This window comes from Hylobates moloch, unplaced genomic scaffold, assembly GCF_009828535.3.
Source record: "Hylobates moloch isolate HMO894 unplaced genomic scaffold, HMol_V3 SCAFFOLD_15, whole genome shotgun sequence".
Taxonomy (NCBI): Eukaryota; Metazoa; Chordata; class Mammalia; order Primates; family Hylobatidae; genus Hylobates; species Hylobates moloch.
The window spans coordinates 11,723,487-11,735,864 of NW_026652290.1; the positions used below are offsets into that span (position 1 = coordinate 11,723,487).

Genomic DNA, 12,378 nt, shown 5'->3' on the forward strand with positions numbered 1-12,378 from the left:
ACCTATTAGAATGGCTAAATTAAAAATATTGATAACACCAAGGGATGTACAGTAATTGGAACCCTCATACATTGCTAGTAGGAATATAAAATGATTTAGCCACTCTGGAAAAAGGGTTTGCAGCTTCTCATAAAATCAAATACACACACTACACTATATGACCCAGCAATCCCCTTCGCCCCTCAGATACCACAGAGAAATGAAAACTATGTTCACACAAAGATCTGAACACAAATGTTCTTAACAGTTCTATTCATAATTGCTAAAAGTGGAAACAACTCAAATGTCCTTTAATGAGTGAATAAACAGATCTTTTGTGATATAAAACTACTCAGCAACAAAAAGGAACGAGCATTCAATATATGCAATAACTTGAATTAATCTCAAAAACATTATGCCACATAAAAGACTCCAGTCTCAAAAGCTGACATACTGTATGATTCCATTTATACAATCTTATTCTCAAAAATATAAAACTATAAAAATGAAGAACAGATCAGTGGTTGTGAGCATGTATGGGTTGGGTAGGGGTAACTACAAAAGAATAGCATGAGGGAGTTTTTAAGGTGATGACACTGCCCTGTATCCTGATTGTGGTGATGGTTGCACAAACTATACATGTGTTAAATTAGTAAAACTGTATAGCAAAAAACATCAATTTTACTATATGCTAATTTTTATAAAATTGTAAGAATTATTTTTTAAATGTGATCTAAATGTCACATTTGACTTTTTTTTTTTAAGATGGAGTCTCACTCTGTCACCCAGGTTGGAGTGCAGTGGTGTGACCTCAGCTCACTGAAACCTCCGCCTCCCAGGTTCAAGCGATTTTCCTGCCTCAGCCTCCCCAGTAGCTGGGACTACAAGCACACACCACCACACCCAGCTAATTTTTGTATTTTCAGTAGACGCAGGGTTTCGCCATGTTGGCCAGGATGATCATGATCTCTTGACCTCGTGATCTGCCCACCTCAGCCTCCCAAAGTGCTGGGATTACAGGCGTGAGCCACCACACCCAACCGACATGATTTTTTAAAACTACAAAGAAGGAAATACAGCAGAATAAGTGTGCTGTGAATAAACAGAAAACCCATGCACTTCCCTTCCTGCATATGTAGGTTTTAGAGGCAAGAATGGAGCCTCAAAAAGAACCTCTCCAAATGGAACAATGATTGAGCTCACTTGGCAAAAAATGTAGAATACTTTTGAAGAATTCCATCATAGCTAGATGGTTGGTCCAGGACCAAAAGTAAATGCTGGAAGAAAAACAAAATCAATCTTTCCGCTCCGAACCTCTGTCTGTGACAGTATGAGAAGAACCACCAGACCACCTTGAAATCAAGTCATGAAATATGTTTTTATTTTAAAAATCAGTTATATTCCTCAAATTAACTTCTCTTGGTAATGTAGTTATGGTCTTCTTTGATCTCAAAAGACCAAATCCTTTGTTAACAGAGAGACTTTAAGCAAAAGTAAACTGATCAAATAGCAAGAGGCCACAGTAGTAACTAAAATTTCTTCTATCTAAATTCAAGATGATTTCTGCATCTCTGTCTTATACATTTGCCTATTAGAAAAAAAATATGTATCTACCACATAATTAACAGGTGCAATGAATCAGACTGCATTTCTAAAGGTTTTAGAAGACTGATGAGTTATGTTAACCATAATCACTATCTCCTTTGACAGAAATTACTAACATCCGTAATTGTTTCTTAATCAGATCCCAAAATATCTTTACTTACTAGTCTATATAAACAATAAAACTTAAAGGACAAATATAATAAAATGCACGTTTCATTATATAACAAAACAAAAATTTATATCAGAAGAATTGCTAGAAAAAATTGGATATCCACATTTTTTAAGTTAGTTATTTGCCATTAATTCTTCTAATTGCTTTCCTTGTGGAAATTCGGTTACTAACCTGAAACTGGAAAGTAAATACACTTTGGGAGGCCCAGGCCAGGAGATTGCTGAGCTTAGGAGTTCGAGACCAGCCAGGGCAACATGGCGAAACCCCGCCTCTACCAAATATACAAAAAATTAGCTGAGAGTGGTGGCACAAGCCTGTAGTCCCAGCTACTTGGAAGCTGAGACATGAGAATTGCTTGAACCCGGGAGGCAGAGGTTGCAGTCAGCAGAGATCACGCCACTGAACTCCAGCCAGGATGATAGAGGAGACTTTGTCTCAAAAAAAAAAAAAAAAAAAAATTTATTGTGACAAAAGAATAGCCAAATTGATACATGATTATTATTATTATTATTATTATTATAGACAGAGTTTCACTCTTGTTGCCCAGGCTGGAGTGCAATAACGCGATCTCGGCTCACTGCAACCTCCACCTCCCGGGTTCAAGAGATTCTCCTGCCTCAGCCTCCCGAGTAGCTGGTATTACAGGCATATGCCACCACACCTGGCTAATTTTGTATTTTTAGTGGAGTCAGGGTTTCTCCGTGTTGGTAAGGCTGGTCTCAAACTCCCAACCTCAGGTGATCCGCCCGCCTCGGCCACCCAAAGTGCTGGGATTACAGGCATGAGCCACTGCACCCAGCTGATACATTATTAAAATAACCCAAGTGAAGAGGAAGAAAGCCTATCAGAATGTGCCCCTTTCCCCACTGAGCAGCAAGGCCCTGGTAAGCCAGTGTGGCTAAAGTGTATCATGCTTCCTGAGGGAGAAAAAGTATTACTTTAGAGATGGCACAATAACTCTGAAATGCCTATAAAATAATGTCAAAGCTCATTAACCGATATCCGGGCCACCACCAATCTGGCTACAACCTAACTTGCCCATCACCCCAACACAGGCCCCAAGTACACACATGTAGTCAGGCCTCTGAGACTCTGATAACATTGTTCCCTCTGCCCAGAACATCCTTTCCTCGCCTCTCTCTGGACCTAAATCCTACCCAGATTTTAACGAATGCTTCAAGATCTACTTCTCTAAGATGCTCTCCTCCCAAAACTAAAATAGCATTACTTCCTATAGAATTAATTGGCCTCTGAATCATCTATTATCTTGAGTTAAATGCATCGTGTAAAATGCCTTATCTGCCCAACACAACTATCTTATAAATTAGAATCCATTTTATTCCATCTTTATCCCCATGACAACCATTCAATTCACTAAAACCATTCCATAAATAATTAAATTTCCCAAAGATGACCTAAAATAGCCTAAATGCCAAGCATACCAAGAACTGTCCTGTACCAAATTCAGTTCTCATTAGCATGTCAAGTCACAAAGAGGCATGTTTTATTACCTTTTAGTTCATCTGCATTTTTCCAAAACTGGAATCTATATAGTCCTATAGTATACATAGGCAAAAGAGTCTACAAAGTAGTTTTACTCATTGTACTGTACTTAATATTCAGCCAGACTTGCATTTTTCTCTAAAACATGAAATCACTGAGTATGCAAGAAGCATTACAAGAGAGACTAAGCCTACAGAGAAGAAAACTAGAAACTAAGATCATCAACCATGGTCGATTTTGAATAATCATTTTCATAAAGAGGTAAATTCTCTTAAATTTCAGAATAAGTGGAATTTAGTAGAGTATAAAATGTTTTAAATACATAAAAGAAATATCCTGATGGGCCTTCTGCCATCTGTTTTAGTGACTGAGATAAACTGAATTTTCTAAAAATTATATCAACAGCTAAAATTGAGATTTTTTTTCCATCTATTACTTTGATTTTTCCTGATCCATTTTTCAGGATTTCCAGCAATTCTGGAGCTAGCCTTCTTAGTTTCAAGAATTCCAAATTGTTTCTTGAAGAGTTTGAGCCTCTTCCCAAATCACTTAACATGCTTATTAATTTAAAAGATATGAAGAAACAAAAAACCCATACTTAAGAAGCAAGCAAGGCTGGGCACAGTGGCTCATGCCTGTAATCCCAGCACTTTGGGAGGCCGAGGCAGGGGGATCACGAGGTCAAGAGATGGAGACCATCCTGGCCAACATGGTGAAACCGTCTCTACTAAAAACACAAAAAATTAGCTGGGGTTGGTGGTACATTCCCGTAATCCCAGCTACTTGGGAAGCTGAGGCAGGAGAATCACTTGAACCTGGGAGGCAGAGGTTGCAGTAAGCTAAGATCACGGCACTGCACTCCAGCCTGGCGGCAGAGCGAGACTCCATCTCAAAAAAAAAAAAAAAAAAAAAAGCAAGCAAATTATACTAAAAGGCTGACTTCTAGAAAAGGTTACTGCTTGCCAAGAAAATTATATTACTATAAAACATTGTCTATTCTTTTTGTTTCTTGATTTTTCCTTCCAGATTATCTGTGTAGACACAGAATCACATTACTACTACCACCACTACTATCACAGCCCCTTAAAAGCCATCTTCAATTTACCAACAGATTATGTTCTAATGCTGTATTTTCAAATCAGACTTTAAAACTGAGAACAGAGTTTTCTATACAGTGTTAACAATAAGGTAACTGGGAAGATTTGAAGTGACAAAAGCAAGTTACAAAATAATATATATTGTGGAATTCCATTTTGTAAGTAAAAAACAGATTATAAATGTCATCTCATTTTTGTAAAACATGTAAATATTGAATATTTTGCATAAGAAAATCAGGAACGATAAGAAACAGTCTAATCATGAAGAAAATATCAGAGAAACCCAAATTGAGGACCATTCTATTAAATATCCAAATAGTACTTCTCACAACTGTCATGAAAAACAAAGTATGAGAGGCTATCACAGCCCAAAAAAGACTAAGAAGACAAAACCGCTACATTCATTGCGGGATTCTGGATAGATTCTGGAACCGAAAAAGGGTATTAGTGGGAAAACTGGTGATATCCAAATAAAGTCTAAAAATTAGTTAATTGAAATGTACCAACAATGGCTGGGTGTGGTGGCTCATGCCTCTAATCCCAGCACTTTGGGAGGCCAAGCCGAGTGGATCACAAGGTCAGGAGATCGAGACCATCCTGGCTAACACGGTGAAACCCCATCTCTACTAAAAATGCAAAAAATTAGCCGAGCGTGGTGGCAGGCGCCTGTAGTCCTAGCTACTCGGGAGGTTGAGGAAGGAGAACGGCGTGAACTGGGGAGGCGGAGCTTGCAGTGAGCCGAGATCGTGCCACTGCACTCTACCCTGGGCGACAGAGCCAGACTCTGTCGGGGAAAAAAAAAAAAAAAGAAATGTACCAACAATGGTTTCTTACATTTGACAAACATGCCATGGAAACCTAAGACATATGAGAACTCTGACCTATACTTCTAACTTTTCTGTAAATCTAAAATTATTACAAAATGATTTTTGTAATAATCATTTTGGCCGGGTGCGGTGGCTCACACCTGTAATCCCAGCACTTTGGGAGGCTGAGATGGGTGGATCACCTGAGATCAGGTGTTCAAGACCAGCCTGGCCGACATGGTGAAACCCTGTCTCTACTAAAAATACAAAAATTAGCCAGGCGTGGTGGCAGGTGCCTGTAATCCCAGCTACTCAGGAGGCTGAGGCAGGAGAATTGCTTGAACTGAGGAGGGGGTGGTTGCAGTGAGCTGAGATCACACCACTGTACTCCAGCCTGGGACAAAGGGCGAAACTCCATCTCAAAAAAAAAAAAAAAAAAAGTTTACTAGAAAAATAAAACTGAATATCTCCAGGTGATGCTATTACAGCTTTTTTATTCATCTGTATTTTATAATTTTTTTTTTTTCGAGATAGAGCCTCGCTGTGTCACCCAGGCTAGAGTGCAGTGGCGCAATCTCAGCTCACTGCAACCTCCGCCTCCCAGGTTCAAGCGATTCTCCTTCCTCAGCCTCCTGAGTAGCTGGGATTACAAGCACACACCACCATGCCCGGCTATGCCCGGCTAATTTTTATATTTTTAGTAGAGACGGGGTTTTACCATGTCGGCCAGGCCGGTCTCGAACTCTTGACATCATGATCCACCCGCCTCGGCCTCCCAAAATGTTGGGATTACAGGTGTGAGCCCCTGTGTCTGGCATTGTATTTTATAATTTTTAACAAGCAGCAAGTTTTCATTGTCATGGAAAACAAAACTTAGTCCCAGAAGACTTAAGTTAATTCGCCCAAAGACACAAAATTGAGGCAGCATAGTACTTCTGGAATTAATCCTCTTTCTCTTTACTCTAGACCCCATACAGAGACCTAAGAACATACCCTATCAAACTTTTTGACTCTCCTTACTTGCTAATACACAAAATTTAAGGTCACCAGATTACTTTTGCTTCACTATAATTGATGTAGAGGGAGGAAACAGATGAAACAATACCGAGAGCTGTTGAAGTTGGACAATGGGTACATGGGCATTGATTACACTCTTCTTTCTACTTTTGTATGTCTGAAAATGTCCATAATAAAAAACTTTTAATTAAAAAATAACCAGCCTGGGCTGGGCACAGTGGCTCATGCCTGTAATCCCAACACTTTGGGAGGCCAGGGTAGGTGGATCACTTGAGTTCAGGAGTTCGAGATCAGACTGGCCAACTGAGTGAAACCCTGTCTCTACTAAAAATACAAAAATTAGCTGGGCATGGTGGCACATGACTGTAATCCCAGCTACTGGGGAGGCTGAGGCAGGAGAATTGCTCAAACCTAGGAGGCAGAGGTTGCAGTGAGTCAAGATCGCGCCATTGCACTCCAGCCTAGGCGAAGAAGCGAGACTCTGTCTCAAAAAAGTAAAAAAAAAATAACTAGCCTGGCCAACATGGTGAAACCCATATCCACTAAAAATGCAAAAATTAGCCGGGTGTGATGGCATGCCCCTGTGATCCCAGCTACTTGGGAAGCTGAGGTGGGAGAATCGCTTAAACCTGGGATGCGGAGGCTGCAGTGAGCTGAGATCGCACCACTGCACTCCAGCCTGGGTGACAGAGCAAGACCCCGTCTCAAAAAATTTAAAATTAAAATTAAAAAATAGAAAATAAAGTCCTCACTCCCCAACATAACTATGCCACTTCCTACTCTCTATTGAGCACTGTTGCCTGGGTGAGGAGACACCACCGCTGAGAACCTTCAGCATTTTTCAGTGTGAAGCAGAGAGAAAAGTCATGGACTGGGAATCTTGAAGCTTCCATCTTGGTTCTGCTTTAACTGTGAGACCTCACTGAGTCCTCTAACTTTTCAGGGCCCTAAACTTCCTTAGCCGTTGCCCCAATAAATCTCTGAAGTGCCTTCTAGGATTAAAATTCTGATTTCAACTTTCTACAAGCTCCTTACACTCAACACAGTCAAAACCAAATTCATCTTCATTCTAAACTACTAAGAGCCATTCTCCCTCCTGACTTCCCTATTCTTTTTTTTCTTTAATGTCCCATTCTTCCAGCCACCCAACCATAAAAACCACAGCCTCATCTCTGACTTGAGACATAGAACTCAAGTTCTATATACATAGAAACCCCCACCCCCGTCTCTACTAAATATACAAAAATTAGCCGGGCATGGTGTCGGGCACCTGTAATCCCAGCTACTCGGGAGGCTGAGGCATGAGAATCACTTGAACCCAGGAGGCGGAGGTTGCAGTGAGCTGAGATAGCACCATGGCACTCCAGCCTGAGAGACAGAGAGAGACTCTACCTCAAAAAAAAAAAAAAAAAAAAAAAGAGAGAGAGAGAAAGATAGAACTTTGGGAGGCCAAGGCGGGTGGATGGCTTGAGCTCAGGAGTTCAAGACCAGCCTGGGCAACATGGGAGACCCCATCTGCACAAAAAACACAAAAATTAGGTGGGCGTGGTAGCTTGTGCCTGTAATCCCAGCTACTAGGGAGGCTGAGGCAGGAAAACTGCTTGAACCTAGGAGGCAGAGGTTGCAAAGAGCGGAGATGGAGCCACTGTACTCCAAAAAAAAAAAAAAAAGAAAGAAAAAAGAAAAAAACACAGAGATACAGAATTAATTGTTCCCACCCTACCCCATCTAATTAGTCACCACATCTCTCCATTCAACCTCCAAAATAACTCTTGAATCCTTTCCATGGCCACCAACTCAATTCAGGTTCTCATCGCCCTCACTTAGACTACTATGAACCCAACTAAAGGCCCTGTCTCTCAATTCTCTTCCTTACAATCCATCATACTCATCCTTACTCTAACATTCAAGAAATTCCAAGACCAAGCGTGGTGGCTCAGGCCTGTAATCCCAGCACTTTGGGAGGCCAAGTGCTTCAGGCCAGGAGTTCAAGACAGCCTGGGGAACATAGCAAGACCCCTAACTTTATAAAAAATAAAAATAACAAAAAGTTAAATATTAAAAAAAAAACTCCCCAAAACCCAGTCCTGACCTATTGGCAGTCTTACCTTCCATTATATTCCTTTATGTATCCTAGGACCCAGGAAACTTGGATATGCAATTTCCTGACACCCACATTTCTGACATAACCCCCAGACTTCCCTCCAGAATGCCCTCTTCCCTTTGCTTCTCGGCTTCCTGGTGGTGTGATTTAAATGCCACCTCTTCAGTGGAAGTGTTCCCTGATATCCCCAAGAAGACAGTATTACTCCCTCCACTTAATCCCGAAGCACCTTGTATGGCCCCCTTCAATGGCACCTATGAAATTCCTATTAGTCCTTTCATTTGGGGGTGCCCCTATTCTCTCTACAGATAATTAGTTCCTTGTCAATGGAACAATGTTTCCTTTATGTTTGGATCCCTCAGAACAGAGCTTCTCAAAGGGTGTGCCATGGCACACTGGTATGCCCTGAATGAGTTAAAGATGGCCTAGACAGTGGTGGTCTTCTCAGCAATCCAAGCAGCCACAAAGAGACAACAGAAGGCCGGGCGCGGTAGCTCATGCCTGTAATCGCAGCACTTTGGGAGGCCGAGGCGGGTGGATCATGAGGTCAGGAGTTCAAGACCAGCCTGAACAACATGGTGAAACCCCGTCTCTACTAAAAATACAAAAATAAGCAGGGCATGGTAGTGCGTGCCTGTAATCCCAGATACTCAGGAGGCTGAGGCAGGAGAATCGCTTGGACCAGGGAGGCGGAGGTTGCAGTGAGTTGAGATTGTGTCACTGTACTCCAGCCTGGGCAACACAGCAAGACTCCATCTCAAAAAAAAAAAAAAAAAGGAGAGAGACAACAGAAGCCAGAACCCACAAATGGTCAAGCCTCAAGTCAGTGTCCTGCTTCAACCCAGCACATGCCATCACAAGAACTTGAGAACCACTCAGAGGACGCAGTGATACAAAGGGGCTCACAGCAGATGCCTAATAAATACTTGCTGAACTGAATCCTGGAATAATCCATCTGATCCCCTTCAACCACTCTTCCCAAGATCATCTACCATGTCGACCACATACTCTTTTTTTTTTTTTTTGAGACGGAGTCTGGCTCTTTCGCCCAGGCCGGACTGCAGTGGCGCTATCTCTATCTCGGCTCACTGCAAGCTCTGCCTCCCAGGTTCACACCATTCTCCTGCCTCAGCCTCCCAAGTGGCTGGATCTACAGGCGCCTGCCACCGCGCCCAGCTAATTTTTTGTATTTTTAGAAGAGACGGGGTTTCGCCGTGTTAGCCAGGATGGTCTCGATCTCCTGACCTCGTGATCTGCCTGCCTCGGCCTCCCAAAGTGCTGGGATTACAGGCATGAGCCACTGCGCCTGGCCTCGACCACACACTCTTGTGAACAATTTTTACTGACCATATTATACCAGCCTTACCATTCAAAACCTACAATAGTTAATTGCATAATATAGCAACCGATATCAACAAACAATTCACCATAAAGAGGCTCAAACAGTTAAATTCAATATTATATAACAAAGAAATGAAAGTGCCATTTTACACTATTAAATTCACAAAAACTTCTGAGGAAAAAATGGTTTTCTCTACTACTTATAGTAAAACAGGTATATCCATATATCTGTTAGGTGCACAAACTGGTATAACACCCTTGAAAACAGTAGGACAATATATCTGAGGAGCCATAAAAACATTGATACCCCTTAACATAATAATACACTCCAAAATTTATCCTTAAGGTATCATTAGAAAAAATGCAACAATATCTACAATGATGTAGATTAAAGTGTTAACTGAAAACCAGCCAGACAACAGTATAAATACTTAACATAAAAAGACTTAGGTAAATTGTAGCATGACTTGATGAAATTATTTTTGCAGCCTTTCAATATATAAGATGTAAATGTTTCATGATATAGTAAGTTTTTAAAAATCAAACTATAATGTGTCATAATTTAAAATGAATTAAAATATGTATATTTTGAAATGAAATGCCAAAAAGAAAATGAATTGTCTTAGGATAATAACCCAACATTTAACAATTTATTATCAATTTATTCAACATTAAGTAATAAAGTTCTACCCTACCAAGGAAATGAAGGGGTTCCAGGACACAAGCTTCATAAAGTCTCAAAAGGACCACCCCTCCCTTCTACTGCTCACTTTGGCCTTGACTGAGTGTTTTCATACTCTCCTTGGTCATGATGACCTATACTAACCCAAACCCCAGTTTTTCAAGGACCAGCCAACTGCCTCAATTGGTCCTCTGATCATCCCTATGAACCAGTGGGAGACAAATCATGCAAAACAAGCAAACACTCAAGAAACAAAGAACCTGGCCGGACGTAGCGGCTCATGCCTGTAATCCCAGCACTTTGGGAGGCCAAGGTGGGTGGATCACCTGAGGTCAGGAGTTCGAGACCAGTCTGACCAACATGGCAAAGTCCCAGCTACTAGGGAGGCTGAGGCAAGAGAACCGCTTGAACCCAGGAGGCAGAGGTTGCAGTGAGCCGAGATCCCACCAGTGCACTCCAGCCTGGGCAACAGAGTGAGACTCTGTCTTGAAAAAAAAATTTTTTTTAATTTATTAGTTTAACATTTATTACTTTAACAATTTACTTATTTATTACTTTAACCAATCAGCAAGTAGTCAGCCCAAGTTTCACTGTAAACCCTAAAAATATACAGTACTGCCACATTAAAGTCTCTGGGATTCTCAAGGCCAACTTGCTGACTTAGCAGTGGACTGTATCAGTTAAAAGGCAGTGTGGACTCAGACAAATCAAAGAACCAGGGGCCAGGAGACCTGAGAACAATTAAAAGCAAAATGTAGATAGATTTTTTTTTTAACTACAAAAAACACAAAGCTAAAAAGTCCAGCTTAAACGAGATGAGTAAAAAAGTAGCTGGAGATATTCAAGTCTTAGCCAGAGTGCAAAAGGGAGGATGGAAAGTCATTTTATTAAGAGCTGAAGCTAGCCCAGCACAGTGGCTCACACCTGTAATCCCAGCTCTTTGGGAGTCCAAGGTGGGTGGATCACTTGAGGTCAGGAGTTCAAGACCAGCCTGACCAACATGGTGAAACCCCATCTCTAGTAAAAATACAAAATTAGTCAGGCATGGTGGCGCACACCTATAGTCCCAGCTACTTGGGAGGCTGAGGCAGGAGAATCACTTGAACCCAAGAGGCAGAGGTTACAGTGAGCTGAGATCGCCCCATTGCACTCCAGCCTGGGCAACAAGAGCGAGACTCCATCTCAAAAAAAAAAAAAAAGACCTGAAGCTTTCTGCAGATGAAGATACCTCACAAAAGACAAGTATTGAAAATTCATGGCCAGGCATGGTGGCTCACACCTGTAATCCCAGCACTTTGGGAGGCCAAGGCAGGTGGATCATGAGGTCAGGAGTTCGAGACCAGCCTGGCCAACATAGTGAAACCCCGTCTTTACTAAAAATACAAAAAAATTAGCCAGGCCTGGTGGCAGGCGCCTATAATCCCAGCTACTTGGGAGGCTAAGGTAAGGAGAATCGCTTGAACCTGGGAGGCAGAGGTTGCAGTGAGCTGAGATTGCACCACTGCACTCCAGCCTGGGCGACACTGCCAAGACTCTGTCTCACAAAAAAAAAAGAAAAATTAATTAAAAAATAATTTTAGGTCGGGTGCGGTGGCTCACGACTGTAATCCTGACACTTTGGGAGGCCGAAGGGGGTGGATCACCTGATGTCAGGGGTTTCAGGCCAGCCTGGCCAACATGGTGAAGCCCTGTCTCTACTAAAAATACAAAAAGTAGCTGGGCATGGTGGCGGGCGCCTGTAATCCCAGCTACTCAGGAGGCTGAGGCAGGAGAATTGCTTGAACCCAGGAGGCGGAGGTTGCAGTGAGCCGAGATAGTGCCATTGCACTCTAGCCTAGATGACAAAAGCAAAACTCCGTTTCAAAAAAATAATAATAATTTTAACTCTGATGCCTCATAAGGAAAGTATTAAAAGCCTCCTAATTTATTTCTGTAGTATTACCATTTTCTAAGTGTAATAATCAAAGACAAAGACACCGTAGCTGACCAAGAAGATTAATTACTGTGAAATAATAAAGACTCACAACTAAACTGTTTTTAATTAACAGGCATTTCAGCAAAAAGTAAATAAT

At 41.6% G+C, this 12,378-nt stretch overlaps 1 protein-coding gene across 3 annotated transcripts in view; it reads right to left on the reverse strand.

The window, feature by feature from the left end:
* The window catches only part of HELZ (helicase with zinc finger), a 176,704-nt gene that overhangs the window by 157,791 nt on the left and 6,535 nt on the right, over positions 1–12,378 (reverse strand). The gene's annotated exons all lie outside the window — the stretch shown is intronic.